This window comes from Coffea arabica, chromosome 11e, assembly GCF_036785885.1.
Source record: "Coffea arabica cultivar ET-39 chromosome 11e, Coffea Arabica ET-39 HiFi, whole genome shotgun sequence".
Taxonomy (NCBI): Eukaryota; Viridiplantae; Streptophyta; class Magnoliopsida; order Gentianales; family Rubiaceae; genus Coffea; species Coffea arabica.
Window position 1 is genome coordinate 34421808 of NC_092331.1, and position 27312 is coordinate 34449119.

A 27312-nucleotide genomic window follows, 5' to 3' on the forward strand; every position below is an offset into this window, starting at 1 on the left:
AGACAAATCAGGAACGGTACGGCTCGATCAAAGCCCGGATCGTCGCTCAAATTTGTCGGCGCAAATGTATCACCGCAAGCGTGAAGGATTAATTTCATGATAATTTAGAGTTGCGGGATGATGGAAAAAAACAGGGTGCAAATCAATAACAAAAAAAATATAAAGTAAATAAATAAAAGGATAAGAGGAAAATGCTTCAATTGACGCTTAAAATGAATTCCGGTCTAGAAAAGCCACACTGCTTCGCTGGACGGGGTAGTTTAAAAGAATAAAGCGAAAGGAACGTTGTGGGTGCGATCATACCAGCACTAATGCACCGTATCCCATCAGAACTCCGAATTTAAGCGTGCTTGGGCGTGAGCAGTATTAGGATGGGTGACCCCCTGGGAATTCCTCTTGTTGCACCCCTCTCTTTTTTGTTTCGAAATTCAAATTTTCTATTCGTTCTTTATCCTGTAGTAATTTAGGTCCTTCGGAACGATTTCTTTATATTTTGCTTCTTCTCGAAGCATGAAGGCGGATCTGAAGGCGCGAGAGAATTCAGGAACGGTACGGCTCGATCAAAGCCCGGATCATCGCTCAAATTTGTCGGCGCAAATGTATCAGCGCTAGCGTGATGGATTGATTTCATGACAATTTATTGTTGCGCGATGAGGGAAAAAAACAGGGTGCAAATCAAAAACAAAAAAAAATATGAAATCAAATAAATAAAAGGATAAGAGAAAAATGCTTGAATTGATGCTTAAAATGAATTTCGGTCTAGAAAAGCCACACTGCTTCGCAGGACGGGGTAGTTTAAAAGAATAAAGCGAAAGGAACATGGCGGGTGCGATCATACCAGCACTAATGCACCGGATCCCATCAGAACTCCGAATTTAAGCGTGCTTGGGCGTGAGCAGTATTAGGATGGGTGACCCCCTGGGAATTCCTCTTGTTGCACCCCTCTCTTTTTTGTTTCGAAATTCAAATTTTCTATTCGTTCTTTATCCTGTAGTAATTTAGGTCCTTCGGAACGATTGCTTTATATTTTGCTTCTTCTCGAAGCATGAAGGCGGATCTGAAGGCGCGAGAGAATTCAGGAACGGTGCGGCTCGATCAAAGCCCGGATCATCGCTCAAATTTGTCGGCGCAAATGTATCAGCGCTAGCGTGATGGATTGATTTCATGACAATTTATTGTTGCGCGATGAGGGAAAAAAACAGGGTGCAAATCAAAAACAAAAAAAAATATGAAATCAAATAAATAAAAGGATAAGAGAAAAATGCTTGAATTGACGCTTAAAATGAATTTCGGTCTAGAAAAGCCACACTGCTTCGCAGGACGGGGTAGTTTAAAAGAATAAAGCGAAAGGAACATGGCGGGTGCGATCATACCAGCACTAATGCACCGGATCCCATCAGAACTCCGAATTTAAGCGTGCTTGGGCGTGAGCAGTATTAGGATGGGTGACCCCCTGGGAATTCCTCTTGTTGCACCCCTCTCTTTTTTGTTTCGAAATTCAAATTTTCTATTCGTTCTTTATCCTGTAGTAATTTAGGTCCTTCGGAACGATTGCTTTATATTTTGCTTCTTCTCGAAGCATGAAGGCGGATCTGAAGGCGCGAGAGAATTCAGGAACGGTACGGCTCGATCAAAGCCCGGATCATCGCTCAAATTTGTCGGCGCAAATGTATCAGCGCTAGCGTGATGGATTGATTTCATGACAATTTATTGTTGCGCGATGAGGGAAAAAAACAGGGTGCAAATCAAAAACAAAAAAAAATATGAAATCAAATAAATAAAAGGATAAGAGAAAAATGCTTGAATTGACGCTTAAAATGAATTTCGGTCTAGAAAAGCCACACTGCTTCGCAGGACGGGGTAGTTTAAAAGAATAAAGCGAAAGGAACATGGCGGGTACGATCATACCAGCACTAATGCACCGGATCACATCAGAACTCCGAAGTTAAGCATGCTTGGGCGAGAGTAGTACTAGGATGGGTGACCCCCTGGGAATTCCTCTTGTTGCACCCCTCTCTTTTTTCTTTCGAAATTCAAATTTTCTATTCGTTCTTTATCCTGTAGTAATTTAGGTCCTTCGGAACGATTGCTTTATATTTTGCTTCTTCTCGAAGCATGAAGGCGGATCTGCAGGCGCGAGACAAATCAGGAACGGTACGGCTCGATCAAAGCCCGGATCGTCGCTCAAATTTGTCGGCGCAAATGTATCAGCGCAAGCGTGAAGGATTGATTTCATGATAATTTAGAGTTGCGGGATGATGGAAAAAAACAGGGGGTAAATCAATGACAAAAAAAAATATGAAAGCAAATAAATAAAAGGATAATAGGAAAATGCTTGAATTGACGCTTAAAATGAATTTCGGTCTAGAAAAGCCACACTGCTTCGCAGGACGGGGTAGTTTAAAAGAATAAAGCGAAAGGAATATGGCGGGTGCGATCATACCAGCACTAATGCACCGGATCCCATCAGAACTTCGAAATTAAGCGTGTTTGGGCGAGAGTAATACTTGGATTGGTGACCCCCTGGGAAGTCCTCGTGTTGCACCCCTCTCTTTTTTGTTTCGAAATCCAAATTTCCTATTCGTTCTTTATCCTGTAGTAATTTAGCTCCGTCGGAACGATTGCTTAATATTTTGCTTCTTGTCGAAGCGTGAAGGAGGATCTGAAGGCGCGAGACAAATCAGGAACGGTACGGCTCGATCAAAGCCCGGATCGTCGCTCAAATTTGTCGGCGCAAATGTATCAGTGCAAGCGTGAAGGATTGATTTCATGATAATTTAGAGTTGCGGGATGATGGAAAAAAACAGGGGGCAAATCAATAACAAAAAAAAATATGAAAGCAAATAAATAAAAGGATAATAGGAAAATGCTTGAATTGACGCTTAAAATGAATTTCGGTCTAGAAAAGCCACACTGCTTCGCAGGACGGGGTAGTTTAAAAGAATAAAGCGAAAGGAACATGGCGGGTGCGATCATACCAGCACTAATGCACCGGATCCCATCAGAATTCCGAAGTTAAGCATGCTTGGGCGAGAGTAGTACTAGGATGGGTGACCCCCTGGGAATTCCTCTTGTTGCACCCCTCTCTTTTTTGTTTCGAAATTCAAATTTTCTATTCGTTCTTTATCCTGTAGTAATTTAGGTCCTTCGGAACGATTGCTTTATATTTTGCTTCTTCTCGAAGCATGAAGGCAGATCTGAAGGCGCGAGACAAATCAGGAACGGTACGGCTCGATCAAAGCCCGGATCGTTGCTCAAATTTGTCGGCGCAAATGTATCAGCGCAAGCGTGAAGGATTGATTTCATGATAATTTAGAGTTGCGGGATGATGGAAAAAAACAGGGGGCAAATCAATAACAAAAAAAATTATGAAAGCAAATAAATAAAAGGATAATAGGAAAATGCTTGAATTGACGCTTAAAATGAATTTCGGTCTAGAAAAGCCACACTGCTTCGCAGGACGGGGTAGTTTAAAACAATAAAGCGAAAGGATTATGGCGGGTGTGATCATACCAGCACTAATGCACCGGATCCCATCAGAACTTCGAAATTAAGCGTGTTTGGGCGAGAGTAGAACTTGGATTGGTGACCCCCTGGGAAGTCCTCGTGCTGCACCCTCTCTTTTTTGTTTCGAAATCCAAATTTCCTATTCGTTCTTTATCCTGTAGTAATTTAGCTCCGTCGGAACGATTGCTTAATATTTTGCTTCTTGTCGAAGCGTGAAGGAGGATCTGAAGGCGCGAGACAAATCAGGAACGGTACGGCTCGATCAAAGCCCGGATCGTCGCTCAAATTTGTCGGCGCAAATGTATCACCGCAAGCGTGAAGGATTAATTTCATGATAATTTAGAGTTGCGGGATGATGGAAAAAAACAGGGTGCAAATCAATAACAAAAAAAATATAAAGTAAATAAATAAAAGGATAAGAGGAAAATGCTTCAATTGACGCTTAAAATGAATTCCGGTCTAGAAAAGCCACACTGCTTCGCTGGACGGGGTAGTTTAAAAGAATAAAGCGAAAGGAACGTTGTGGGTGCGATCATACCAGCACTAATGCACCGTATCCCATCAGAACTCCGAATTTAAGCGTGCTTGGGCGTGAGCAGTATTAGGATGGGTGACCCCCTGGGAATTCCTCTTGTTGCACCCCTCTCTTTTTTGTTTCGAAATTCAAATTTTCTATTCGTTCTTTATCCTGTAGTAATTTAGGTCCTTCGGAACGATTGCTTTATATTTTGCTTCTTCTCGAAGCATGAAGGCGGATCTGAAGGCGCGAGAGAATTCAGGAACGGTACGGCTCGATCAAAGCCCGGATCATCGCTCAAATTTGTCGGCGCAAATGTATCAGCGCTAGCGTGATGGATTGATTTCATGACAATTTATTGTTGCGCGATGAGGGAAAAAAACAGGGTGCAAATCAAAAACAAAAAAAATATGAAATCAAATAAATAAAAGGATAAGAGAAAAATGCTTGAATTGACGCTTAAAATGAATTTCGGTCTAGAAAAGCCACACTGCTTCGCAGGACGGGGTAGTTTAAAAGAATAAAGCGAAAGGAACATGGCGGGTGCGATCATACCAGCACTAATGCACCGGATCCCATCAGAACTCCGAATTTAAGCGTGCTTGGGCGTGAGCAGTATTAGGATGGGTGACCCCCTGGGAATTCCTCTTGTTGCACCCCTCTCTTTTTTGTTTCGAAATTCAAATTTTCTATTCGTTCTTTATCCTGTAGTAATTTAGGTCCTTCGGAACGATTGCTTTATATTTTGCTTCTTCTCGAAGCATGAAGGCGGATCTGAAGGCGCGAGAGAATTCAGGAACGGTACGGCTCGATCAAAGCCCGGATCATCGCTCAAATTTGTCGGCGCAAATGTATCAGCGCTAGCGTGATGGATTGATTTCATGACAATTTATTGTTGCGCGATGAGGGAAAAAAACAGGGTGCAAATCAAAAACAAAAAAAAATATGAAATCAAATAAATAAAAGGATAAGAGAAAAATGCTTGAATTGACGCTTAAAATGAATTTCGGTCTTGAAAAGCCACACTGCTTCGCAGGACGGGGTAGTTTAAAAGAATAAAGCGAAAGGAACATGGCGGGTACGATCATACCAGCACTAATGCACCGGATCACATCAGAACTCCGAAGTTAAGCATGCTTGGGCGAGAGTAGTACTAGGATGGGTGACCCCCTGGGAATTCCTCTTGTTGCACCCCTCTCTTTTTTCTTTCGAAATTCAAATTTTCTATTCGTTCTTTATCCTGTAGTAATTTAGGTCCTTCGGAACGATTGCTTTATATTTTGCTTCTTCTCGAAGCATGAAGGCGGATCTGAAGGCGCGAGACAAATCAGGAACGGTACGGCTCGATCAAAGCCCGGATCGTCGCTCAAATTTGTCGGCGCAAATGTATCAGCGCAAGCGTGAAGGATTGATTTCATGATAATTTAGAGTTGCGGGATGATGGAAAAAAACAGGGGGTAAATCAATGACAAAAAAAAATATGAAAGCAAATAAATAAAAGGATAATAGGAAAATGCTTGAATTGACGCTTAAAATGAATTTCGGTCTAGAAAAGCCACACTGCTTCGCAGGACGGGGTAGTTTAAAAGAATAAAGCGAAAGGAATATGGCGGGTGCGATCATACCAGCACTAATGCACCGGATCCCATCAGAACTTCGAAATTAAGCGTGTTTGGGCGAGAGTAATACTTGGATTGGTGACCCCCTGGGAAGTCCTCGTGTTGCACCCCTCTCTTTTTTGTTTCGAAATCCAAATTTCCTATTCGTTCTTTATCCTGTAGTAATTTAGCTCCGTCGGAACGATTGCTTAATATTTTGCTTCTTGTCGAAGCGTGAAGGAGGATCTGAAGGCGCGAGACAAATCAGGAACGGTACGGCTCGATCAAAGCCCGGATCGTCGCTCAAATTTGTCGGCGCAAATGTATCAGTGCAAGCGTGAAGGATTGATTTCATGATAATTTAGAGTTGCGGGATGATGGAAAAAAACAGGGGGCAAATCAATAACAAAAAAAAATATGAAAGCAAATAAATAAAAGGATAATAGGAAAATGCTTGAATTGACGCTTAAAATGAATTTCGGTCTAGAAAAGCCACACTGCTTCGCAGGACGGGGTAGTTTAAAAGAATAAAGCGAAAGGAACATGGCGGGTGCGATCATACCAGCACTAATGCACCGGATCCCATCAGAATTCCGAAGTTAAGCATGCTTGGGCGAGAGTAGTACTAGGATGGGTGACCCCCTGGGAATTCCTCTTGTTGCACCCCTCTCTTTTTTGTTTCGAAATTCAAATTTTCTATTCGTTCTTTATCCTGTAGTAATTTAGGTCCTTCGGAACGATTGCTTTATATTTTGCTTCTTCTCGAAGCATGAAGGCAGATCTGAAGGCGCGAGACAAATCAGGAACGGTACGGCTCGATCAAAGCCCGGATCGTTGCTCAAATTTGTCGGCGCAAATGTATCAGCGCAAGCGTGAAGGATTGATTTCATGATAATTTAGAGTTGCGGGATGATGGAAAAAAACAGGGGGCAAATCAATAACAAAAAAAATTATGAAAGCAAATAAATAAAAGGATAATAGGAAAATGCTTGAATTGACGCTTAAAATGAATTTCGGTCTAGAAAAGCCACACTGCTTCGCAGGACGGGGTAGTTTAAAACAATAAAGCGAAAGGATTATGGCGGGTGTGATCATACCAGCACTAATGCACCGGATCCCATCAGAACTTCGAAATTAAGCGTGTTTGGGCGAGAGTAGAACTTGGATTGGTGACCCCTGGGAAGTCCTCGTGCTGCACCCCTCTCTTTTTTGTTTCGAAATCCAAATTTCCTATTCGTTCTTTATCCTGTAGTAATTTAGCTCCGTCGGAACGATTGCTTAATATTTTGCTTCTTGTCGAAGCGTGAAGGAGGATCTGAAGGCGCGAGACAAATCAGGAACGGTACGGCTCGATCAAAGCCCGGATCGTCGCTCAAATTTGTCGGCGCAAATGTATCACCGCAAGCGTGAAGGATTAATTTCATGATAATTTAGAGTTGCGGGATGATGGAAAAAAACAGGGTGCAAATCAATAACAAAAAAAATATAAAGTAAATAAATAAAAGGATAAGAGGAAAATGCTTCAATTGACGCTTAAAATGAATTCCGGTCTAGAAAAGCCACACTGCTTCGCTGGACGGGGCAGTTTAAAAGAATAAAGCGAAAGGAACGTTGTGGGTGCGATCATACCAGCACTAATGCACCGTATCCCATCAGAACTCCGAATTTAAGCGTGCTTGGGCGTGAGCAGTATTAGGATGGGTGACCCCCTGGGAATTCCTCTTGTTGCACCCCTCTCTTTTTTGTTTCGAAATTCAAATTTTCTATTCGTTCTTTATCCTGTAGTAATTTAGGTCCTTCGGAACGATTTCTTTATATTTTGCTTCTTCTCGAAGCATGAAGGCGGATCTGAAGGCGCGAGAGAATTCAGGAACGGTACGGCTCGATCAAAGCCCGGATCATCGCTCAAATTTGTCGGCGCAAATGTATCAGCGCTAGCGTGATGGATTGATTTCATGACAATTTATTGTTGCGCGATGAGGGAAAAAAACAGGGTGCAAATCAAAAACAAAAAAAAATATGAAATCAAATAAATAAAAGGATAAGAGAAAAATGCTTGAATTGACGCTTAAAATGAATTTCGGTCTAGAAAAGCCACACTGCTTCGCAGGACGGGGTAGTTTAAAAGAATAAAGCGAAAGGAACATGGCGGGTGCGATCATACCAGCACTAATGCACCGGATCCCATCAGAACTCCGAATTTAAGCGTGCTTGGGCGTGAGCAGTATTAGGATGGGTGACCCCCTGGGAATTCCTCTTGTTGCACCCCTCTCTTTTTTGTTTCGAAATTCAAATTTTCTATTCGTTCTTTATCCTGTAGTAATTTAGGTCCTTCGGAACGATTGCTTTATATTTTGCTTCTTCTCGAAGCATGAAGGCGGATCTGAAGGCGCGAGAGAATTCAGGAACGGTACGGCTCGATCAAAGCCCGGATCATCGCTCAAATTTGTCGGCGCAAATGTATCAGCGCTAGCGTGATGGATTGATTTCATGACAATTTATTGTTGCGCGATGAGGGAAAAAAACAGGGTGCAAATCAAAAACAAAAAAAAATATGAAATCAAATAAATAAAAGGATAAGAGAAAAATGCTTGAATTGACGCTTAAAATGAATTTCGGTCTAGAAAAGCCACACTGCTTCGCAGGACGGGGTAGTTTAAAAGAATAAAGCGAAAGGAACATGGCGGGTACGATCATACCAGCACTAATGCCCCGGATCACATCAGAACTCCGAAGTTAAGCATGCTTGGGCGAGAGTAGTACTTGGATGGGTGACCCCCTGGGAATTCCTCTTGTTGCACCCCTCTCTTTTTTCTTTCGAAATTCAAATTTTCTATTCGTTCTTTATCCTGTAGTAATTTAGGTCCTTCGGAACGATTGCTTTATATTTTGCTTCTTCTTGAAGCATGAAGGCGGATCTGAAGGCGCGAGACAAATCAGGAACGGTACGGCTCGATCAAAGCCCGGATCGTCGCTCAAATTTGTCGGCGCAAATGTATCAGCGCAAGCGTGAAGGATTGATTTCATGATAATTTAGAGTTGCGGGATGATGGAAAAAAACAGGGGGTAAATCAATGACAAAAAAAAATATGAAAGCAAATAAATAAAAGGATAATAGGAAAATGCTTGAATTGACGCTTAAAATGAATTTCGGTCTAGAAAAGCCACACTGCTTCGCAGGACGGGGTAGTTTAAAAGAATAAAGCGAAAGGAATATGGCGGGTGCGATCATACCAGCACTAATGCACCGGATCCCATCAGAACTTCGAAATTAAGCGTGTTTGGGCGAGTGTAATACTTGGATTGGTGACCCCCTGGGAAGTCCTCGTGTTGCACCCCTCTCTTTTTTGTTTCGAAATCCAAATTTCCTATTCGTTCTTTATCCTGTAGTAATTTAGCTCCGTCGGAACGATTGCTTAATATTTTGCTTCTTGTCGAAGCGTGAAGGAGGATCTGAAGGCGCGAGACAAATCAGGAACGGTACGGCTCGATCAAAGCCCGGATCGTCGCTCAAATTTGTCGGCGCAAATGTATCACCGCAAGCGTGAAGGATTGATTTCATGATAATTTAGAGTTGCGGGATGATGGAAAAAAACAGGGTGCAAATCAATAACAAAAAAAAATATAAAGTAAATAAATAAAAGCATAAGAGGAAAATGCTTCAATTGACGCTTAAAATGAATTCCGGTCTAGAAAAGCCACACTGCTTCGCTGGACGGGGTAGTTTAAAAGAATAAAGCGAAAGGAACGTTGTGGGTGCGATCATACCAGCACTAATGCACCGTATCCCATCAGAACTCCGAAGTTAAGCGTGCTTGGGCGTGAGCAGTATTAGGATGGGTGACCCCCTGGGAATTCCTCTTGTTGCACCCCTCTCTTTTTTGTTTCGATATTCAAATTTTCTATTCGTTCTTTATCCTGTAGTAATTTAGGTCCTTCGGAACGATTGCTTTATATTTTGCTTCTTCTCGAAGCATGAAGGCGGATCTGAAGGCGCGAGAGAAATCAGGAACGGTACGGCTCGATCAAAGCCCGGATCATCGCTCAAATTTGTCGGCGCAAATGTATTTGCGCTAGCGTGATGGATTGATTTGATGACAATTTATTGTTGCGCGATGAGCGAAAAAAACAGGGTGCAAATCAATAACAAAAAAAAATATGAAAGCAAATAAACAAAAGGATAAGACAAAAATGCTTGAATTGACGCTTAAAATGAATTTCGGTCTAGAAAAGCCACACTGCTTCGCAGGACGGGGTAGTTTAAAAGAATAAAGCGAAAGGAACATGGCGGGTACGATCATACCCGCACTAATGCACCGGATCACATCAGAACTCCGAAGTTAAGCATGCTTGGGCGAGAGTAGTACTAGGATGGGTGACCCCCTGGGAATTCCTCTTGTTGCACCCCTCTCTTTTTTCTTTCGAAATTCAAATTTTCTATTCGTTCTTTATCCTGTAGTAATTTAGGTCCTTCGGAACGATTGCTTTATATTTTGCTTCTTCTCGAAGCATGAAGGCGGATCTGAAGGCGCGAGACAAATCAGGAACGGTACGGCTCGATCAAAGCCCGGATCGTCGCTCAAATTTGTCGGCGCAAATGTATCAGCGCAAGCGTGAAGGATTGATTTCATGATAATTTAGAGTTGCGGGATGATGGAAAAAAACAGGGGGTAAATCAATGACAAAAAAAAATATGAAAGCAAATAAATAAAAGGATAATAGGAAAATGCTTGAATTGACGCTTAAAATGAATTTCGGTCTAGAAAAGCCACACTGCTTCGCAGGACGGGGTAGTTTAAAAGAATAAAGCGAAAGGAATATGGCGGGTGCGATCATACCAGCACTAATGCACCGGATCCCATCAGAACTTCGAAATTAAGCGTGTTTGGGCGAGTGTAATACTTGGATTGGTGACCCCCTGGGAAGTCCTCGTGTTGCACCCCTCTCTTTTTTGTTTCGAAATCCAAATTTCCTATTCGTTCTTTATCCTGTAGTAATTTAGCTCCGTCGGAACGATTGCTTAATATTTTGCTTCTTGTCGAAGCGTGAAGGAGGATCTGAAGGCGCGAGACAAATCAGGAACGGTACGGCTCGATCAAAGCCCGGATCGTCGCTCAAATTTGTCGGCGCAAATGTATCAACGCAAGCGTGAAGGATTGATTTCATGATAATTTAGAGTTGCGGGATGATGGAAAAAAACAGGGGGCAAATCAATAACAAAAAAAAATTTGAAAGCAAATAAATAAAAGGATAATAGGAAAATGCTTGAATTGACGCTTAAAATGAATTTCGGTCTAGAAAAGCCACACTGCTTCGCAGGACGGGGTAGTTTAAAAGAATAAAGCGAAAGGAACATGGCGGGTGCGATCATACCAGCACTAATGCACCGGATCCCATCAGAATTCCGAAGTTAAGCATGCTTGGGCGAGAGTAGTACTAGGATGGGTGACCCCCTGGGAATTCCTCTTGTTGCACCCCTCTCTTTTTTGTTTCGAAATTCAAATTTTCTATTCGTTCTTTATCCTGTAGTAATTTAGGTCCTTCGGAACGATTGCTTTATATTTTGCTTCTTCTCGAAGCATGAAGGCAGATCTGAAGGCGCGAGACAAATCAGGAACGGTACGGCTCGATCAAAGCCCGGATCGTTGCTCAAATTTGTCGGCGCAAATGTATCAGCGCAAGCGTGAAGGATTGATTTCATGATAATTTAGAGTTGCGGGATGATGGAAAAAAACAGGGGGCAAATCAATAACAAAAAAAATTATGAAAGCAAATAAATAAAAGGATAATAGGAAAATGCTTGAATTGACGCTTAAAATGAATTTCGGTCTAGAAAAGCCACACTGCTTCGCAGGACGGGGTAGTTTAAAACAATAAAGCGAAATGATTATGGCGGGTGTGATCGTACCAGCACTAATGCACCGGATCCCATCAGAACTTCGAAATTAAGCGTGTTTGGGCGAGAGTAGAACTTGGATTGGTGACCCCCTGGGAAGTCCTCGTGTTGCACCCCTCTCTTTTTTGTTTCGAAATCCAAATTTCCTATTCGTTCTTTATCCTGTAGTAATTTAGCTCCGTCGGAACGATTGCTTAATATTTTGTTTCTTGTCGAAGCGTGAAGGAGGATCTGAAGGCGCGAGACAAATCAGGAACGGTACGGCTCGATCAAAGCCCGGATCGTCGCTCAAATTTGTCGGCGCAAATGTATCACCGCAAGCGTGAAGGATTAATTTCATGATAATTTAGAGTTGCGGGATGATGGAAAAAAACAGGGTGCAAATCAATAACAAAAAAAATATAAAGTAAATAAATAAAAGGATAAGAGGAAAATGCTTCAATTGACGCTTAAAATGAATTCCGGTCTAGAAAAGCCACTCTGCTTCGCTGGACGGGGTAGTTTAAAAGAATAAAGCGAAAGGAACGTTGTGGGTGCGATCATACCAGCACTAATGCACCGTATCCCATCAGAACTCCGAATTTAAGCGTGCTTGGGCGTGAGCAGTATTAGGATGGGTGACCCCCTGGGAATTCCTCTTGTTGCACCCCTCTCTTTTTTGTTTCGAAATTCAAATTTTCTATTCGTTCTTTATCCTGTAGTAATTTAGGTCCTTCGGAACGATTGCTTTATATTTTGCTTCTTCTCGAAGCATGAAGGCGGATCTGAAGGCGCGAGAGAATTCAGGAACGGTACGGCTCGATCAAAGCCCGGATCATCGCTCAAATTTGTCGGCGCAAATGTATCAGCGCTAGCGTGATGGATTGATTTCATGACAATTTATTGTTGCGCGATGAGGGAAAAAAACAGGGTGCAAATCAAAAACAAAAAAAAATATGAAATCAAATAAATAAAAGGATAAGAGAAAAATGCTTGAATTGACGCTTAAAATGAATTTCGGTCTAGAAAAGCCACACTGCTTCGCAGGACGGGGTAGTTTAAAAGAATAAAGCGAAAGGAACATGGCGGGTGCGATCATACCAGCACTAATGCACCGGATCCCATCAGAACTCCGAAGTTAAGCATGCTTGGGCGAGAGTAGTACTAGGATGGGTTACCCCCTGGGAATTCCTCTTGTTGCACCCCTCTTTTTTTGGTTTCGAAATTCAAATTTTCTATTCGTTCTTTATCCTGTAGTAATTTAGGTCCTTCGGAACGATTGCTTTATATTTTGCTTCTTCTCGAAGCATGAAGGCGGATCTGAAGGCGCGAGACAAATCAGGAACGGTACGGCTCGATCAAAGCCCGGATCGTCGCTCAAATTTGTCGGCGCAAATGTATCAGCGCAAGCATGAAGGATTGATTTCATGATAATTTAGAGTTGCGGGATGATGGAAAAAAACAGGGGGCAAATCAATAACAAAAAAAAATACGAAAGCAAATAAATAAAAGGATAATAGGAAAATGCTTGAATTGACGCTTAAAATGAATTTCGGTATAGAAAAGCCACACTGCTTCGCAGGACGGGGTAGTTTAAAAGAATAATGCGAAAGGAACATGGCGGGTGCGATCATACCAGCACTAATGCACCGGATCACATCAGAACTTCGAAGTTAAGCATGCTTGGGCGAGAGTAGTACTAGGATGGGTGACCCCCTGGGAATTTCTCTTGTTGCACCCCTCTCTTTTTTGTTTCGAAATTCAAATTTTCTATTCGTTCTTTATCCTGTAGTAATTTAGGTCCTTCGGAACGATTGCTTTATATTTTGCTTCTTCTCGAAGCATGAAGGCGGATCTGAAGGCGCGAGACAAATCAGGAACGGTACGGCTCGATCAAAGCCCGAATCGTCGCTCAAATTTGTCGGGTCAAATGTATCAGCGCAAGCGTGAAGGATTGATTTCATGATAATTTAGAGTTGCGGGATGATGGAAAAAAACAGGGGGCAAATCAATAACAAAAAAAAATATGAAAGCAAATAAATAAAAGGATAATAGGAAAATGCTTGAATTGACGCTTAAAATGAATTTCGGTCTAGAAAAGCCACACTGCTTCGCAGGACGGGGTAGTTTAAAAGAATAAAGCGAAAGGAATATGGCGGGTGCGATCATACCAGCACTAATGCACCGGATCCCATCAGAACTTCGAAATTAAGCGTGTTTGGGCGAGAGTAGTACTTGGATTGGTGACCCCCTGGGAAGTCCTCGTGTTGCACCCCTCTCTTTTTTGTTTCGAAATCCAAATTTCCTATTCGTTCTTTATCCTGTAGTAATTTAGCTCCGTCGGAACGATTGCTTAATATTTTGCTTCTTGTCGAAGCGTGAAGGAGGATCTGAAGGCGCGAGACAAATCAGGAACGGTACGGCTCGATCAAAGCCCGGATCGTCGCTCAAATTTGTCGGCGCAAATGTATCACCGCAAGCGTGAAGGATTGATTTCATGATAATTTAGAGTTGCGGGATGATGGAAAAAAACAGGGTGCAAATCAATAACAAAAAAAAATATAAAGTAAATAAATAAAAGGATAAGAGGAAAATGCTTCAATTGACGCTTAAAATGAATTCCGGTCTAGAAAAGCCACTCTGCTTCGCTGGACGGGGTAGTTTAAAAGAATAAAGCGAAAGGAACGTTGTGGGTGCGATCATACCAGCACTAATGCACCGTATCCCATCAGAACTCCGAATTTAAGCGTGCTTGGGCGTGAGCAGTATTAGGATGGGTGACCCCCTGGGAATTCCTCTTGTTGCACCCCTCTCTTTTTTGTTTCGAAATTCAAATTTTCTATTCGTTCTTTATCCTGTAGTAATTTAGGTCCTTCGGAACGATTGCTTTATATTTTGCTTCTTCTCGAAGCATGAAGGCGGATCTGAAGGCGCGAGAGAATTCAGGAACGGTACGGCTCGATCAAAGCCCGGATCATCGCTCAAATTTGTCGGCGCAAATGTATCAGCGCTAGCGTGATGGATTGATTTCATGACAATTTATTGTTGCGCGATGAGGGAAAAAAACAGGGTGCAAATCAAAAACAAAAAAAAATATGAAATCAAATAAATAAAAGGATAAGAGAAAAATGCTTGAATTGACGCTTAAAATGAATTTCGGTCTAGAAAAGCCACACTGCTTCGCAGGACGGGGTAGTTTAAAAGAATAAAGCGAAAGGAACATGGCGGGTGCGATCATACCAGCACTAATGCACCGGATCCCATCAGAACTCCGAAGTTAAGCATGCTTGGGCGAGAGTAGTACTAGGATGGGTTACCCCCTGGGAATTCCTCTTGTTGCACCCCTCTTTTTTTGGTTTCGAAATTCAAATTTTCTATTCGTTCTTTATCCTGTAGTAATTTAGGTCCTTCGGAACGATTGCTTTATATTTTGCTTCTTCTCGAAGCATGAAGGCGGATCTGAAGGCGCGAGACAAATCAGGAACGGTACGGCTCGATCAAAGCCCGGATCGTCGCTCAAATTTGTCGGCGCAAATGTATCAGCGCAAGCATGAAGGATTGATTTCATGATAATTTAGAGTTGCGGGATGATGGAAAAAAACAGGGGGCAAATCAATAACAAAAAAAAATACGAAAGCAAATAAATAAAAGGATAATAGGAAAATGCTTGAATTGACGCTTAAAATGAATTTCGGTATAGAAAAGCCACACTGCTTCGCAGGACGGGGTAGTTTAAAAGAATAATGCGAAAGGAACATGGCGGGTGCGATCATACCAGCACTAATGCACCGGATCACATCAGAACTTCGAAGTTAAGCATGCTTGGGCGAGAGTAGTACTAGGATGGGTGACCCCCTGGGAATTTCTCTTGTTGCACCCCTCTCTTTTTTGTTTCGAAATTCAAATTTTCTATTCGTTCTTTATCCTGTAGTAATTTAGGTCCTTCGGAACGATTGCTTTATATTTTGCTTCTTCTCGAAGCATGAAGGCGGATCTGAAGGCGCGAGACAAATCAGGAACGGTACGGCTCGATCAAAGCCCGAATCGTCGCTCAAATTTGTCGGGTCAAATGTATCAGCGCAAGCGTGAAGGATTGATTTCATGATAATTTAGAGTTGCGGGATGATGGAAAAAAACAGGGGGCAAATCAATAACAAAAAAAAATATGAAAGCAAATAAATAAAAGGATAATAGGAAAATGCTTGAATTGACGCTTAAAATGAATTTCGGTCTAGAAAAGCCACACTGCTTCGCAGGACGGGGTAGTTTAAAAGAATAAAGCGAAAGGAATATGGCGGGTGCGATCATACCAGCACTAATGCACCGGATCCCATCAGAACTTCGAAATTAAGCGTGTTTGGGCGAGAGTAGTACTTGGATTGGTGACCCCCTGGGAAGTCCTCGTGTTGCACCCCTCTCTTTTTTGTTTCGAAATCCAAATTTCCTATTCGTTCTTTATCCTGTAGTAATTTAGCTCCGTCGGAACGATTGCTTAATATTTTGCTTCTTGTCGAAGCGTGAAGGAGGATCTGAAGGCGCGAGACAAATCAGGAACGGTACGGCTCGATCAAAGCCCGGATCGTCGCTCAAATTTGTCGGCGCAAATGTATCACCGCAAGCGTGAAGGATTGATTTCATGATAATTTAGAGTTGCGGGATGATGGAAAAAAACAGGGTGCAAATCAATAACAAAAAAAAATATAAAGTAAATAAATAAAAGAATAAGAGGAAAATGCTTCAATTGACGCTTAAAATGAATTCCGGTCTAGAAAAGCCACACTGCTTCGCTGGACGGGGTAGTTTAAAAGAATAAAGTGAAAGGAACGTTGTGGGTGCGATCATACCAGCACTAATGCACCGTATCCCATCAGAACTCCGAAGTTAAGCGTGCTTGGGCGTGAGCAGTATTAGGATGGGTGACCCCCTGGGAATTCCTCTTGTTGCACCCCTCTCTTTTTTGTTTCGAAATTCAAATTTTCTATTCGTTCTTTATCCTGTAGTAATTTAGGTCCTTCGGAACGATTGCTTTATATTTTGCTTCTTCTCGAACCATGAAGGCGGATCTGAAGGCGCGAGAGAAATCAGGAACGGTACGGCTCGATCAAAGCCCGGATCATCGCTCAAATTTGTCGGCGCAAATGTATTTGCGCTAGCGTGATGGATTGATTTGATGACAATTTATTGTTGCGCGATGAGGGAAAAAAACAGGGTGCAAATCAATAACAAAAAAAAATATGAAAGCAAATAAACAAAAGGATAAGAAAAAAATGCTTGAATTGACGCTTAAAATGAATTTCGGTCTAGAAAAGCCACACTGCTTCGCAGGACGGGGTAGTTTAAAACAATAAAGCGAAATGATTATGGCGGGTGTGATCGTACCAGCACTAATGCACCGGATCCCATCAGAACTTCGAAATTAAGCGTGTTTGGGCGAGTGTAATACTTGGATTGGTGACCCCCTGGGAAGTCCTCGTGTTGCACCCCTCTCTTTTTTGTTTCGAAATCCAAATTTCCTATTCGTTCTTTATCCTGTAGTAATTTAGCTCCGTCGGAACGATTGCTTAATATTTTGCTTCTTGTCGAAGCGTGAAGGAGGATCTGAAGGCGCGAGACAAATCAGGAACGGTACGGCTCGATCAAAGCCCGGATCGTCGCTCAAATTTGTCGGCGCAAATGTATCAACGCAAGCGTGAAGGATTGATTTCATGATAATTTAGAGTTGCGGGATGATGGAAAAAAACAGGGGGCAAATCAATAACAAAAAAAAATTTGAAAGCAAATAAATAAAAGGATAATAGGAAAATGCTTGAATTGACGCTTAAAATGAATTTCGGTCTAGAAAAGCCACACTGCTTCGCAGGACGGGGTAGTTTAAAAGAATAAAGCGAAAGGAACATGGCGGGTGCGATCATACCAGCACTAATGCACCGGATCCCATCAGAATTCCGAAGTTATGCATGCTTGGGCGAGAGTAGTACTAGGATGGGTGACCCCCTGGGAATTCCTCTTGTTGCACCCCTCTCTTTTTTGTTTCGAAATTCAAATTTTCTATTCGTTCTTTATCCTGTAGTAATTTAGGTCCTTCGGAACGATTGCTTTATATTTTGCTTCTTCTCGAAGCATGAAGGCAGATCTGAAGGCGCGAGACAAATCAGGAACGGTACGGCTCGATCAAAGCCCGGATCGTTGCTCAAATTTGTCGGCGCAAATGTATCAGCGCAAGCGTGAAGGATTGATTTCATGATAATTTAGAGTTGCGGGATGATGGAAAAAAACAGGGGGCAAATCAATAACAAAAAAAATTATGAAAGCAAATAAATAAAAGGATAATAGGAAAATGCTTGAATTGACGCTTAAAATGAATTTCGGTCTAGAAAAGCCACACTGCTTCGCAGGACGGGGTAGTTTAAAACAATAAAGCGAAATGATTATGGCGGGTGTGATCGTACCAGCACTAATGCACCGGATCCCATCAGAACTTCGAAATTAAGCGTGTTTGGGCGAGAGTAGAACTTGGATTGGTGACCCCCTGGGAAGTCCTCGTGTTGCACCCCTCTCTTTTTTGTTTCGAAATCCAAATTTCCTATTCGTTCTTTATCCTGTAGTAATTTAGCTCCGTCGGAACGATTGCTTAATATTTTGCTTCTTGTCGAAGCGTGAAGGAGGATCTGAAGGCGCGAGACAAATCAGGAACGGTACGGCTCGATCAAAGCCCGGATCGTCGCTCAAATTTGTCGGCGCAAATGTATCACCGCAAGCGTGAAGGATTAATTTCATGATAATTTAGAGTTGCGGGATGATGGAAAAAAACAGGGTGCAAATCAATAACAAAAAAAATATAAAGTAAATAAATAAAAGAATAAGAGGAAAATGCTTCAATTGACGCTTAAAATGAATTCCGGTCTAGAAAAGCCACACTGCTTCGCTGGACGGGGTAGTTTAAAAGAATAAAGCGAAAGGAACGTTGTGGGTGCGATCATACCAGCACTAATGCACCGTATCCCATCAGAACTCCGAATTTAAGCGTGCTTGGGCGTGAGCAGTATTAGGATGGGTGACCCCCTGGGAATTCCTCTTGTTGCACCCCTCTCTTTTTTGTTTCGAAATTCAAATTTTCTATTCGTTCTTTATCCTGTAGTAATTTAGGTCCTTCGGAACGATTGCTTTATATTTTGCTTCTTCTCGAAGCATGAAGGCGGATCTGAAGGCGCGAGAGAATTCAGGAACGGTACGGCTCGATCAAAGCCCGGATCATCGCTCAAATTTGTCGGCGCAAATGTATCAGCGCTAGCGTGATGGATTGATTTCATGACAATTTATTGTTGCGCGATGAGGGAAAAAAACAGGGTGCAAATCAAAAACAAAAAAAAATATGAAATCAAATAAATAACAGGATAAGAGAAAAATGCTTGAATTGACGCTTAAAATGAATTTCGGTCTAGAAAAGCCACACTGCTTCGCAGGACGGGGTAGTTTAAAAGAATAAAGCGAAAGGAACATGGCGGGTGCGATCATACCAGCACTAATGCACCGGATCCCATCAGAACTCCGAAGTTAAGCATGCTTGGGCGAGAGTAGTACTAGGATGGGTTACCCCCTGGGAATTCCTCTTGTTGCACCCCTCTTTTTTTGGTTTCGAAATTCAAATTTTCTATTCGTTCTTTATCCTGTAGTAATTTAGGTCCTTCGGAACGATTGCTTTATATTTTGCTTCTTCTCGAAGCATGAAGGCGGATCTGAAGGCGCGAGACAAATCAGGAACGGTACGGCTCGATCAAAGCCCGGATCGTCGCTCAAATTTGTCGGCGCAAATGTATCAGCGCAAGCATGAAGGATTGATTTCATGATAATTTAGAGTTGCGGGATGATGGAAAAAAACAGGGGGCAAATCAATAACAAAAAAAAATACGAAAGCAAATAAATAAAAGGATAATAGGAAAATGCTTGAATTGACGCTTAAAATGAATTTCGGTATAGAAAAGCCACACTGCTTCGCAGGACGGGGTAGTTTAAAAGAATAATGCGAAAGGAACATGGCGGGTGCGATCATACCAGCACTAATGCACCGGATCACATTAGAACTTCGAAGTTAAGCATGCTTGGGCGAGAGTAGTACTAGGATGGGTGACCCCCTGGGAATTTCTCTTGTTGCACCCCTCTCTTTTTTGTTTCGAAATTCAAATTTTCTATTCGTTCTTTATCCTGTAGTAATTTAGGTCCTTCGGAACGATTGCTTTATATTTTGCTTCTTCTCGAAGCATGAAGGCGGATCTGAAGGCGCGAGACAAATCAGGAACGGTACGGCTCGATCAAAGCCCGAATCGTCGCTCAAATTTGTCGGGTCAAATGTATCAGCGCAAGCGTGAAGGATTGATTTCATGATAATTTAGAGTTGCGGGATGATGGAAAAAAACAGGGGGCAAATCAATAACAAAAAAAAATATGAAAGCAAATAAATAAAAGGATAATAGGAAAATGCTTGAATTGACGCTTAAAATGAATTTCGGTCTAGAAAAGCCACACTGCTTCGCAGGACGGGGTAGTTTAAAAGAATAAAGCGAAAGGAATATGGCGGGTGCGATCATACCAGCACTAATGCACCGGATCCCATCAGAACTTCGAAATTAAGCGTGTTTGGGCGAGAGTAGTACTTGGATTGGTGACCCCCTGGGAAGTCCTCGTGTTGCACCCCTCTCTTTTTTGTTTCGAAATCCAAATTTCCTATTCGTTCTTTATCCTGTAGTAATTTAGCTCCGTCGGAACGATTGCTTAATATTTTGCTTCTTGTCGAAGCGTGAAGGAGGATCTGAAGGCGCGAGACAAATCAGGAACGGTACGGCTCGATCAAAGCCCGGATCGTCGCTCAAATTTGTCGGCGCAAATGTATCACCGCAAGCGTGAAGGATTGATTTCATGATAATTTAGAGTTGCGGGATGATGGAAAAAAACAGGGTGCAAATCAATAACAAAAAAAAATATAAAGTAAATAAATAAAAGAATAAGAGAAAAATGCTTCAATTGACGCTTAAAATGAATTCCGGTCTAGAAAAGCCACACTGCTTCGCTGGACGGGGTAGTTTAAAAGAATAAAGCGAAAGGAACGTTGTGGGTGCGATCATACCAGCACTAATGCACCGTATCCCATCAGAACTCCGAAGTTAAGCGTGCTTGGGCGTGAGCAGTATTAGGATGGGTGACCCCCTGGGAATTCCTCTTGTTGCACCCCTCTCTTTTTTGTTTCGATATTCAAATTTTCTATTCGTTCTTTATCCTGTAGTAATTTAGGTCCTTCGGAACGATTGCTTTATATTTTGCTTCTTCTCGAACCATGAAGGCGGATCTGAAGGCGCGAGAGAAATCAGGAACGGTACGGCTCGATCAAAGCCCGGATCATCGCTCAAATTTGTCGGCGCAAATGTATTTGCGCTAGCGTGATGGATTGATTTGATGACAATTTATTGTTGCGCGATGAGGGAAAAAAACAGGGTGCAAATCAATAACAAAAAAAAATATGAAAGCAAATAAACAAAAGGATAAGAAAAAAATGCTTGAATTGACGCTTAAAATGAATTTCGGTCTAGAAAAGCCACACTGCTTCGCAGGACGGGGTAGTTTAAAAGAATAAAGCGAAAGGAACATGGCGGGTACGATCATACCCGCACTAATGCACCGGATCACATCAGAACTCCGAAGTTAAGCATGCTTGGGCGAGAGTAGTACTAGGATGGGTGACCCCCTGGGAATTCCTCTTGTTGCACCCCTCTCTTTTTTCTTTCGAAATTCAAATTTTCTATTCGTTCTTTATCCTGTAGTAATTTAGGTCCTTCGGAACGATTGCTTTATATTTTGCTTCTTCTCGAAGCATGAAGGCGGATCTGAAGGCGCGAGACAAATCAGGAACGGTACGGCTCGATCAAAGCCCGGATCGTCGCTCAAATTTGTCGGCGCAAATGTATCAGCGCAAGCGTGAAGGATTGATTTCATGATAATTTAGAGTTGCGGGATGATGGAAAAAAACAGGGGGTAAATCAATGACAAAAAAAAATATGAAAGCAAATAAATAAAAGGATAATAGGAAAATGCTTGAATTGACGCTTAAAATGAATTTCGGTCTAGAAAAGCCACACTGCTTCGCAGGACGGGGTAGTTTAAAAGAATAAAGCGAAAGGAATATGGCGGGTGCGATCATACCAGCACTAATGCACCGGATCCCATCAGAACTTCGAAATTAAGCGTGTTTGGGCGAGAGTAATACTTGGATTGGTGACCCCCTGGGAAGTCCTCGTGTTGCACCCCTCTCTTTTTTGTTTCGAAATCCAAATTTCCTATTCGTTCTTTATCCTGTAGTAATTTAGCTCCGTCGGAACGATTGCTTAATATTTTGCTTCTTGTCGAAGCGTGAAGGAGGATCTGAAGGCGCGAGACAAATCAGGAACGGTACGTCTCGATCAAAGCCCGGATCGTCGCTCAAATTTGTCGGCGCAAATGTATCACCGCAAGCGTGAAGGATTGATTTCATGATAATTTAGAGTTGCGGGATGATGGAAAAAAACAGGGTGCAAATCAATAACAAAAAAAAATATAAAGTAAATAAATAAAAGAATAAGAGGAAAATGCTTCAATTGACGCTTAAAATGAATTCCGGTCTAGAAAAGCCACACTGCTTCGCTGGACGGGGTAGTTTAAAAGAATAAAGCGAAAGGAACGTTGTGGGTGCGATCATACCAGCACTAATGCACCGTATCCCATAAGAACTCCGAAGTTAAGCGTGCTTGGGCGTGAGCAGTATTAGGATGGGTGACCCCCTGGGAATTCCTCTTGTTGCACCCCTCTCTTTTTTGTTTCGAAATTAAAATTTTCTATTCGTTCTTTATCCTGTAGTAATTTAGGTCCTTCGGAACGATTGCTTTATATTTTGCTTCTTCTCGAAGCATAAAGGCGGATCTGAAGGCGCGAGAGAAATCAGGAACGGTACGGCTCGATCAAAGCCCGGATCATCGCTCAAATTTGTCGGCGCAAATGTATCAGCGCTAGCGTGATGGATTGATTTGATGACAATTTATTGTTGCGCGATGAGGGAAAAAAACAGGGTGCAAATCAATAACAAAAAAAAATATGAAAGCAAATAAATAAAAGGATAAGAGAAAAATGCTTGAATTGACGCTTAAAATGAATTTCGGTCTAGAAAAGCCACACTGCTTCGCAGGACGGGGTAGTTTAAAAGAATAAAGCGAAAGGAACATGGCGGGTGCGATCATACCAGCACTAATGCACCGGATCCCATCAGAACTCCGAAGTTAAGCATGCTTGGGCGAGAGTAGTACTACGATGGGTTACCCCCTGGGAATTCCTCTTGTTGCACCCCTCTTTTTTTTGTTTCGAAATTCAAATTTTCTATTCGTTCTTTATCCTGTAGTAATTTAGGTCCTTCGGAATGATTGCTTTATATTTTGCTTCTTCTCGAAGCATGAAGGCGGATCTGAAGGCGCGAGACAAATCAGGAATGGTACGGCTCGATCAAAGCCCGGATCGTCGCTCAAATTTGTCGGCGCAAATGTATCAGCGCAAGCGTGAAGGATTGATTTCATGATAATTTAGAGTTGCGGGATGATGGAAAAAAACAGGGGGCAAATCAATAACAAAAAAAAATATGAAAGCAAATAAATAAAAGGATAATAGGAAAATGCTTGAATTGACGCTTAAAATGAATTTCGGTCTAGAAAAGCCACACTGCTTCGCAGGACGGGGTAGTTTAAAAGAATAATGCGAAAGGAACATGGCGGGTGCGATCATACCAGCACTAATGCACCGGATCCCATCAGAACTTCGAAGTTAAGCATGCTTGGGCGAGAGTAGTACTAGGATGGGTGACCCCCTGGGAATTCCTCTTGTTGCACCCCTCTCTTTTTTGTTTCGAAATTCAAATTTTCTATTCGTTCTTTATCCTGTAGTAATTTAGGTCCTTCGGAACGATTGCTTTATATTTTGCTTCTTCTCGAAGCATGAAGGCAGATCTGAAGGCGCGAGACAAATCAGGAACGGTACGGCTCGATCAAAGCCCGAATCGTCGCTCAAATTTGTCGGCGCAAATGTATCAGCGCAAGCGTGAAGGATTGATTTCATGATAATTTAGAGTTGCGGGATGATGGAAAAAAATAGGGGGCAAATCAATAACAAAAAAAAATAAGAAAGCAAATAAATAAAAGGATAATAGGAAAATGCTTGAATTGACGCTTAAAATGAATTTCGGTCTAGAAAAGCCACACTGCTTCGCAGGACGGGGTAGTTTAAAAGAATAAAGCGAAAGGAATATGGCGGGTGCTATCATACCAGCACTAATGAACCGGATCCCATCAGAACTTCGAAATTAAGCGTGTTTGGGCGAGAGTAGTACTTGGATTGGTGACCCCCTGGGAAGTCCTCGTGTTGCACCCCTCTCTTTTTTGTTTCGAAATCCAAATTTCCTATTCGTTCTTTATCCTGTAGTAATTTAGCTCCGTTGGAACGATTGCTTAATATTTTGCTTCTTTTCGAAGCGTGAAGGAGGATCTGAAGGCGCGAGACAAATCAGGAACGGTACGGCTCGATCAAAGCCCGGATCGTCGCTCAAATTTGTCGGCGCAAATGTATCAGCGCAAGCGTGAAAGATTGATTTCATGATAATTTAGAGTTGCGGGATGATGGAAAAAAACAGGGTGCAAATCAATAACAAAAAAAAATATAAAGTAAATAAATAAAAGAATAAGAGGAAAATGCTTCAATTGACGCTTAAAATGAATTCCGGTCTAGAAAAGCCACACTGCTTCGCTGGACGGGGTAGTTTAAAAGAATAAAGCGAAAGGAACGTTGTGGGTGCGATCATACCAGCACTAATGCACCGTATCCCATCAGAACTCCGAAGTTAAGCGTGCTTAGGCGTGAGCAGTATTAGGATGGGTGACCCCCTGGGAATTCCTCTTGTTGCACCCCTCTCTTTTTTGTTTCGAAATTCAAATTTTCTATTCGTTCTTTATCCTATAGTAATTTAGTTCCTTCGGAACGATTGCTTTATATTTTGCTTCTTCTCGAAGCATGAAGGCGGATCTGAAGGCGCGAGAGAAATCAGGAACGGTACGGCTCGATCAAAGCCCGGATCATCGCTCAAATTTGTCGGCGCAAATGTATCAGCGCTAGCGTGATGAATTGATTTGATGACAATTTATTGTTGCGCGATGAGGGAAAAAAACAGGGTGCAAATCAATAACAAAAAAAAAATATGAAAGCAAATAAACAAAAGGATAAGAAAAAAATGCTTGAATTGACGCTTAAAATGAATTTCGGTCTAGAAAAGCCACACTGCTTCGCAGGACGGGGTAGTTTAAAAGAATAAAGCGAAAGGAACATGGCGGGTACGATCATACCAGCACTAATGCACCGGATCACATCAGAACTCCGAAGTTCAGCATGCTTGGGCGAGAGTAGTACTAGGATGGGTGACCCCCTGGGAATTCCTCTTGTTGCACCCCTCTCTTTTTTCTTTCGAAATTCAAATTTTCTATTCGTTCTTTATCCTGTAGTAATTTAGGTCCTTCGGAACGATTGCTTTATATTTTGCTTCTTCTCGAAGCATGAAGGCGGATCTGAAGGCGCGAGACAAATCAGGAACGGTACGGCTCGATCAAATCCCGGATCGTCGCTCAAATTTGTCGGCGCAAATGTATCAGCGCAAGCGTGAAGGATTGATTTCATGATAATTTAGAGTTGCGGGATGATGGAAAAAAACAGGGGGCAAATCAATGACAAAAAAAAATATGAAAGCAAATAAATAAAAGGATAATAGGAAAATGCTTGAATTGACGCTTAAAATGAATTTCGGTCTAGAAAAGCCAAACTGCTTCGCAGGACGGGGTAGTTTAAAAGAATAAAGCGAAAGGAATATGGCGGGTGCGATCATACCAGCACTAATGCACCGGATCCCATCAGAACTTCGAAATTAAGCGTGTTTGGGCGAGAGTAATACTTGGATTGGTGACCCCCTGGGAAGTCCTCGTGTTGCACCCCTCTCTTTTTTGTTTCGAAATCAAAATTTCCTATTCGTTCTTTATCCTGTAGTAATTTAGCTCCGTCGGAACGATTGCTTAATATTTTGCTTCTTGTCGACGCGTGAAGGAGGATCTGAAGGCGCGAGACAAATCAGGAACGGTACGGCTCGATCAATGCCCGGATCGTCGCTCAAATTTGTCGGCGCAAATGTATCACCGTAAGCGTGAAGGATTGATTTCATGATAATTTAGAGTTGCGGGATGATGGAAAAAAATAGGGTGCAAATCAATAACAAAAAATATATAAAGTAAATAAATAAAAGGATAAGAGGAAAATGCTTCAATTGACGCTTAAAATGAATTCCGGTCTAGAAAAGCCACACTGCTTCGCAGGACAGGGTAGTTTAAAACAATAAAGCGAAAGGAACGTTGTGGGTGCGATCATACCAGCACTAATGCACCGTATCCCATCAGAACTCCGAAGTTAAGCGTGCTTGGGCGTAAGCAGTATTAGGATGGGTGACCCCCTGGGAAGTCCTTGTGTTGCACCCCTCTCTTTTTTGTTTCGAAATCCAAATTTCCTATTCGTTCTTTATCCTGTAGTAATTTAGCTCCGTCGGAACGATTGCTTAATATTTTGCTTCTTGTCGAAGCGTGAAGGAGGATCTGAAGGCGCGAGACAAATCAGGAACGGTACGGCTCGATCAAAGCCCGGATCGTCGCTCAAATTTGTCGGCGCAAATGTATCACCGCAAGCGTGAAGGATTGATTTCATGATAATTTAGAGTTGCGGGATGATGGAAAAAAACAGGGGGCAAATCAATAACAAAAAAAAATATGAAAGCAAATAAATAAAAGGATAATGGGAAAATGCTTGAATTGACGCTTAAAATGAATTTCGGTCTAGAAAAGCTACACTGCTTCGCAGGACGGGGTAGTTTAAAAGAATAAAGCGAAAGGAATATGGCGGGTGCGATCATACCAGCACTAATGCACCGGATCCCATCAGAACTTCGAAATTAAGCGTGTTTGGGCGAGAGTAGTACTTGGATTGGTGACCCCCTGGGAAGTCCTCGTGTTGCACCCCTCTCTTTTTTGTTTCGAAATCCAAATTTCCTATTCGTTCTTTATCCTGTAGTAATTTAGCTCCGTCGGAACGATTGCTTAATATTTTGCTTCTTGTCGAAGCGTGAAGGAGGATCTGAAGGCGCGAGACAAATCAGGAACGGTACGGCTCGATCAAAGCCCGGATCGTCGCTCAAATTTGTCGGCGCAAATGTATCACCGCAAGCGTGAAGGATTGATTTCATGATAATTTAGAGTTGCGGGATGATGGAAAAAAACAGGGGGCAAATCAATAACAAAAAAAAATATGAAAGCAAATAAATAAAAGGATAATAGGAAAATGCTTGAATTGACGCTTAAAATGAATTTCGGTCTAGAAAAGCTACACTGCTTCGCAGGACGGGGTAGTTTAAAAGAATAAAGCGAAAGGAATATGGCGGGTGCGATCATACCAGCACTAATGCACCGGATCCCATCAGAACTTCGAAATTAAGCGTGTTTGGGCGAGAGTAGTACTTGGATTGGTGACCCCCTGGGAAGTCCTCGTGTTGCACCCCTCTCTTTTTTGTTTCGAAATCCAAATTTCCTATTCGTTCTTTATCCTGTAGTAATTTAGCTCCGTCGGAACGATTGCTTAATATTTTGCTTCTTGTCGAAGCGTGAAGGAGGATCTGAAGGCGCGAGACAAATCAGGAACGGTACGGCTCGATCAAAGCCCGGATCGTCGCT

The 27312-nt window shown here is 42.2% G+C and overlaps 49 non-coding genes and 2 pseudogenes across 49 annotated transcripts; all 51 read left to right on the forward strand.

Moving 5' to 3' along the window:
- Positions 1-289: 289 nt before the first annotated feature.
- LOC140024686 (5S ribosomal RNA) lies at positions 290-408 on the forward strand. The gene has a single exon (XR_011828662.1). It is a non-coding gene; the product is annotated as a 5S ribosomal RNA (ribosomal RNA).
- A 416-nt stretch (positions 409-824) lies between these two features.
- LOC140021999 (5S ribosomal RNA) lies at positions 825-943 on the forward strand. The gene has a single exon (XR_011825981.1). It is a non-coding gene; the product is annotated as a 5S ribosomal RNA (ribosomal RNA).
- A 416-nt stretch (positions 944-1359) lies between these two features.
- Positions 1360-1478, forward strand: LOC140022000 (5S ribosomal RNA). The gene has a single exon (XR_011825982.1). It is a non-coding gene; the product is annotated as a 5S ribosomal RNA (ribosomal RNA).
- A 416-nt stretch (positions 1479-1894) lies between these two features.
- LOC140023336 (5S ribosomal RNA) lies at positions 1895-2013 on the forward strand. Its single transcript, XR_011827306.1, has one exon. It is a non-coding gene; the product is annotated as a 5S ribosomal RNA (ribosomal RNA).
- Positions 2014-2429: 416 nt separating this feature from the next.
- On the forward strand, positions 2430-2548 carry LOC140024243 (5S ribosomal RNA). Its single transcript, XR_011828216.1, has one exon. It is a non-coding gene; the product is annotated as a 5S ribosomal RNA (ribosomal RNA).
- Positions 2549-2964: 416 nt separating this feature from the next.
- On the forward strand, positions 2965-3083 carry LOC140032359 (5S ribosomal RNA). Its single transcript, XR_011836285.1, has one exon. It is a non-coding gene; the product is annotated as a 5S ribosomal RNA (ribosomal RNA).
- Positions 3084-3499: 416 nt separating this feature from the next.
- Positions 3500-3618, forward strand: LOC140025119 (5S ribosomal RNA; annotated as a pseudogene).
- Positions 3619-4031: 413 nt separating this feature from the next.
- LOC140024687 (5S ribosomal RNA) lies at positions 4032-4150 on the forward strand. Its single transcript, XR_011828663.1, has one exon. It is a non-coding gene; the product is annotated as a 5S ribosomal RNA (ribosomal RNA).
- Positions 4151-4565: 415 nt separating this feature from the next.
- LOC140022001 (5S ribosomal RNA) lies at positions 4566-4684 on the forward strand. Its single transcript, XR_011825983.1, has one exon. It is a non-coding gene; the product is annotated as a 5S ribosomal RNA (ribosomal RNA).
- Positions 4685-5100: 416 nt separating this feature from the next.
- On the forward strand, positions 5101-5219 carry LOC140023338 (5S ribosomal RNA). The gene has a single exon (XR_011827307.1). It is a non-coding gene; the product is annotated as a 5S ribosomal RNA (ribosomal RNA).
- A 416-nt stretch (positions 5220-5635) lies between these two features.
- LOC140024244 (5S ribosomal RNA) lies at positions 5636-5754 on the forward strand. Its single transcript, XR_011828217.1, has one exon. It is a non-coding gene; the product is annotated as a 5S ribosomal RNA (ribosomal RNA).
- A 416-nt stretch (positions 5755-6170) lies between these two features.
- On the forward strand, positions 6171-6289 carry LOC140032361 (5S ribosomal RNA). The gene has a single exon (XR_011836287.1). It is a non-coding gene; the product is annotated as a 5S ribosomal RNA (ribosomal RNA).
- Positions 6290-6705: 416 nt separating this feature from the next.
- Positions 6706-6823, forward strand: LOC140025147 (5S ribosomal RNA; annotated as a pseudogene).
- A 414-nt stretch (positions 6824-7237) lies between these two features.
- LOC140024688 (5S ribosomal RNA) lies at positions 7238-7356 on the forward strand. The gene has a single exon (XR_011828664.1). It is a non-coding gene; the product is annotated as a 5S ribosomal RNA (ribosomal RNA).
- Positions 7357-7772: 416 nt separating this feature from the next.
- On the forward strand, positions 7773-7891 carry LOC140022002 (5S ribosomal RNA). Its single transcript, XR_011825984.1, has one exon. It is a non-coding gene; the product is annotated as a 5S ribosomal RNA (ribosomal RNA).
- Positions 7892-8307: 416 nt separating this feature from the next.
- LOC140024343 (5S ribosomal RNA) lies at positions 8308-8426 on the forward strand. Its single transcript, XR_011828316.1, has one exon. It is a non-coding gene; the product is annotated as a 5S ribosomal RNA (ribosomal RNA).
- A 416-nt stretch (positions 8427-8842) lies between these two features.
- LOC140024458 (5S ribosomal RNA) lies at positions 8843-8961 on the forward strand. The gene has a single exon (XR_011828432.1). It is a non-coding gene; the product is annotated as a 5S ribosomal RNA (ribosomal RNA).
- A 415-nt stretch (positions 8962-9376) lies between these two features.
- On the forward strand, positions 9377-9495 carry LOC140023530 (5S ribosomal RNA). Its single transcript, XR_011827499.1, has one exon. It is a non-coding gene; the product is annotated as a 5S ribosomal RNA (ribosomal RNA).
- Positions 9496-9911: 416 nt separating this feature from the next.
- LOC140023860 (5S ribosomal RNA) lies at positions 9912-10030 on the forward strand. Its single transcript, XR_011827825.1, has one exon. It is a non-coding gene; the product is annotated as a 5S ribosomal RNA (ribosomal RNA).
- Positions 10031-10446: 416 nt separating this feature from the next.
- On the forward strand, positions 10447-10565 carry LOC140024460 (5S ribosomal RNA). The gene has a single exon (XR_011828434.1). It is a non-coding gene; the product is annotated as a 5S ribosomal RNA (ribosomal RNA).
- Positions 10566-10981: 416 nt separating this feature from the next.
- On the forward strand, positions 10982-11100 carry LOC140032362 (5S ribosomal RNA). Its single transcript, XR_011836288.1, has one exon. It is a non-coding gene; the product is annotated as a 5S ribosomal RNA (ribosomal RNA).
- A 416-nt stretch (positions 11101-11516) lies between these two features.
- Positions 11517-11635, forward strand: LOC140025106 (5S ribosomal RNA). Its single transcript, XR_011829084.1, has one exon. It is a non-coding gene; the product is annotated as a 5S ribosomal RNA (ribosomal RNA).
- Positions 11636-12049: 414 nt separating this feature from the next.
- LOC140024689 (5S ribosomal RNA) lies at positions 12050-12168 on the forward strand. Its single transcript, XR_011828665.1, has one exon. It is a non-coding gene; the product is annotated as a 5S ribosomal RNA (ribosomal RNA).
- Positions 12169-12584: 416 nt separating this feature from the next.
- LOC140032203 (5S ribosomal RNA) lies at positions 12585-12703 on the forward strand. The gene has a single exon (XR_011836128.1). It is a non-coding gene; the product is annotated as a 5S ribosomal RNA (ribosomal RNA).
- Positions 12704-13119: 416 nt separating this feature from the next.
- LOC140032636 (5S ribosomal RNA) lies at positions 13120-13238 on the forward strand. Its single transcript, XR_011836561.1, has one exon. It is a non-coding gene; the product is annotated as a 5S ribosomal RNA (ribosomal RNA).
- Positions 13239-13654: 416 nt separating this feature from the next.
- Positions 13655-13773, forward strand: LOC140023070 (5S ribosomal RNA). Its single transcript, XR_011827043.1, has one exon. It is a non-coding gene; the product is annotated as a 5S ribosomal RNA (ribosomal RNA).
- A 415-nt stretch (positions 13774-14188) lies between these two features.
- On the forward strand, positions 14189-14307 carry LOC140024690 (5S ribosomal RNA). Its single transcript, XR_011828666.1, has one exon. It is a non-coding gene; the product is annotated as a 5S ribosomal RNA (ribosomal RNA).
- A 416-nt stretch (positions 14308-14723) lies between these two features.
- LOC140032204 (5S ribosomal RNA) lies at positions 14724-14842 on the forward strand. The gene has a single exon (XR_011836129.1). It is a non-coding gene; the product is annotated as a 5S ribosomal RNA (ribosomal RNA).
- A 416-nt stretch (positions 14843-15258) lies between these two features.
- On the forward strand, positions 15259-15377 carry LOC140032637 (5S ribosomal RNA). Its single transcript, XR_011836562.1, has one exon. It is a non-coding gene; the product is annotated as a 5S ribosomal RNA (ribosomal RNA).
- A 416-nt stretch (positions 15378-15793) lies between these two features.
- On the forward strand, positions 15794-15912 carry LOC140023071 (5S ribosomal RNA). The gene has a single exon (XR_011827044.1). It is a non-coding gene; the product is annotated as a 5S ribosomal RNA (ribosomal RNA).
- A 415-nt stretch (positions 15913-16327) lies between these two features.
- On the forward strand, positions 16328-16446 carry LOC140023531 (5S ribosomal RNA). The gene has a single exon (XR_011827500.1). It is a non-coding gene; the product is annotated as a 5S ribosomal RNA (ribosomal RNA).
- A 416-nt stretch (positions 16447-16862) lies between these two features.
- Positions 16863-16981, forward strand: LOC140025060 (5S ribosomal RNA). Its single transcript, XR_011829037.1, has one exon. It is a non-coding gene; the product is annotated as a 5S ribosomal RNA (ribosomal RNA).
- A 416-nt stretch (positions 16982-17397) lies between these two features.
- LOC140023584 (5S ribosomal RNA) lies at positions 17398-17516 on the forward strand. Its single transcript, XR_011827553.1, has one exon. It is a non-coding gene; the product is annotated as a 5S ribosomal RNA (ribosomal RNA).
- Positions 17517-17932: 416 nt separating this feature from the next.
- On the forward strand, positions 17933-18051 carry LOC140025107 (5S ribosomal RNA). The gene has a single exon (XR_011829085.1). It is a non-coding gene; the product is annotated as a 5S ribosomal RNA (ribosomal RNA).
- A 414-nt stretch (positions 18052-18465) lies between these two features.
- On the forward strand, positions 18466-18584 carry LOC140024691 (5S ribosomal RNA). Its single transcript, XR_011828667.1, has one exon. It is a non-coding gene; the product is annotated as a 5S ribosomal RNA (ribosomal RNA).
- Positions 18585-19000: 416 nt separating this feature from the next.
- LOC140032205 (5S ribosomal RNA) lies at positions 19001-19119 on the forward strand. Its single transcript, XR_011836130.1, has one exon. It is a non-coding gene; the product is annotated as a 5S ribosomal RNA (ribosomal RNA).
- Positions 19120-19535: 416 nt separating this feature from the next.
- On the forward strand, positions 19536-19654 carry LOC140021975 (5S ribosomal RNA). The gene has a single exon (XR_011825957.1). It is a non-coding gene; the product is annotated as a 5S ribosomal RNA (ribosomal RNA).
- A 416-nt stretch (positions 19655-20070) lies between these two features.
- LOC140023072 (5S ribosomal RNA) lies at positions 20071-20189 on the forward strand. The gene has a single exon (XR_011827045.1). It is a non-coding gene; the product is annotated as a 5S ribosomal RNA (ribosomal RNA).
- Positions 20190-20604: 415 nt separating this feature from the next.
- On the forward strand, positions 20605-20723 carry LOC140023533 (5S ribosomal RNA). Its single transcript, XR_011827502.1, has one exon. It is a non-coding gene; the product is annotated as a 5S ribosomal RNA (ribosomal RNA).
- Positions 20724-21139: 416 nt separating this feature from the next.
- LOC140023861 (5S ribosomal RNA) lies at positions 21140-21258 on the forward strand. The gene has a single exon (XR_011827826.1). It is a non-coding gene; the product is annotated as a 5S ribosomal RNA (ribosomal RNA).
- A 416-nt stretch (positions 21259-21674) lies between these two features.
- On the forward strand, positions 21675-21793 carry LOC140024245 (5S ribosomal RNA). The gene has a single exon (XR_011828218.1). It is a non-coding gene; the product is annotated as a 5S ribosomal RNA (ribosomal RNA).
- Positions 21794-22208: 415 nt separating this feature from the next.
- On the forward strand, positions 22209-22327 carry LOC140023997 (5S ribosomal RNA). Its single transcript, XR_011827964.1, has one exon. It is a non-coding gene; the product is annotated as a 5S ribosomal RNA (ribosomal RNA).
- Positions 22328-22743: 416 nt separating this feature from the next.
- On the forward strand, positions 22744-22862 carry LOC140032313 (5S ribosomal RNA). Its single transcript, XR_011836239.1, has one exon. It is a non-coding gene; the product is annotated as a 5S ribosomal RNA (ribosomal RNA).
- Positions 22863-23278: 416 nt separating this feature from the next.
- On the forward strand, positions 23279-23397 carry LOC140032322 (5S ribosomal RNA). The gene has a single exon (XR_011836248.1). It is a non-coding gene; the product is annotated as a 5S ribosomal RNA (ribosomal RNA).
- A 416-nt stretch (positions 23398-23813) lies between these two features.
- On the forward strand, positions 23814-23932 carry LOC140024317 (5S ribosomal RNA). The gene has a single exon (XR_011828290.1). It is a non-coding gene; the product is annotated as a 5S ribosomal RNA (ribosomal RNA).
- A 415-nt stretch (positions 23933-24347) lies between these two features.
- On the forward strand, positions 24348-24466 carry LOC140024445 (5S ribosomal RNA). Its single transcript, XR_011828419.1, has one exon. It is a non-coding gene; the product is annotated as a 5S ribosomal RNA (ribosomal RNA).
- Positions 24467-24883: 417 nt separating this feature from the next.
- Positions 24884-25002, forward strand: LOC140024461 (5S ribosomal RNA). Its single transcript, XR_011828435.1, has one exon. It is a non-coding gene; the product is annotated as a 5S ribosomal RNA (ribosomal RNA).
- Positions 25003-25418: 416 nt separating this feature from the next.
- On the forward strand, positions 25419-25537 carry LOC140024246 (5S ribosomal RNA). Its single transcript, XR_011828219.1, has one exon. It is a non-coding gene; the product is annotated as a 5S ribosomal RNA (ribosomal RNA).
- A 414-nt stretch (positions 25538-25951) lies between these two features.
- On the forward strand, positions 25952-26070 carry LOC140023275 (5S ribosomal RNA). Its single transcript, XR_011827245.1, has one exon. It is a non-coding gene; the product is annotated as a 5S ribosomal RNA (ribosomal RNA).
- A 416-nt stretch (positions 26071-26486) lies between these two features.
- LOC140023073 (5S ribosomal RNA) lies at positions 26487-26605 on the forward strand. Its single transcript, XR_011827046.1, has one exon. It is a non-coding gene; the product is annotated as a 5S ribosomal RNA (ribosomal RNA).
- A 416-nt stretch (positions 26606-27021) lies between these two features.
- LOC140023074 (5S ribosomal RNA) lies at positions 27022-27140 on the forward strand. Its single transcript, XR_011827047.1, has one exon. It is a non-coding gene; the product is annotated as a 5S ribosomal RNA (ribosomal RNA).
- Positions 27141-27312: the final 172 nt, after the last annotated feature.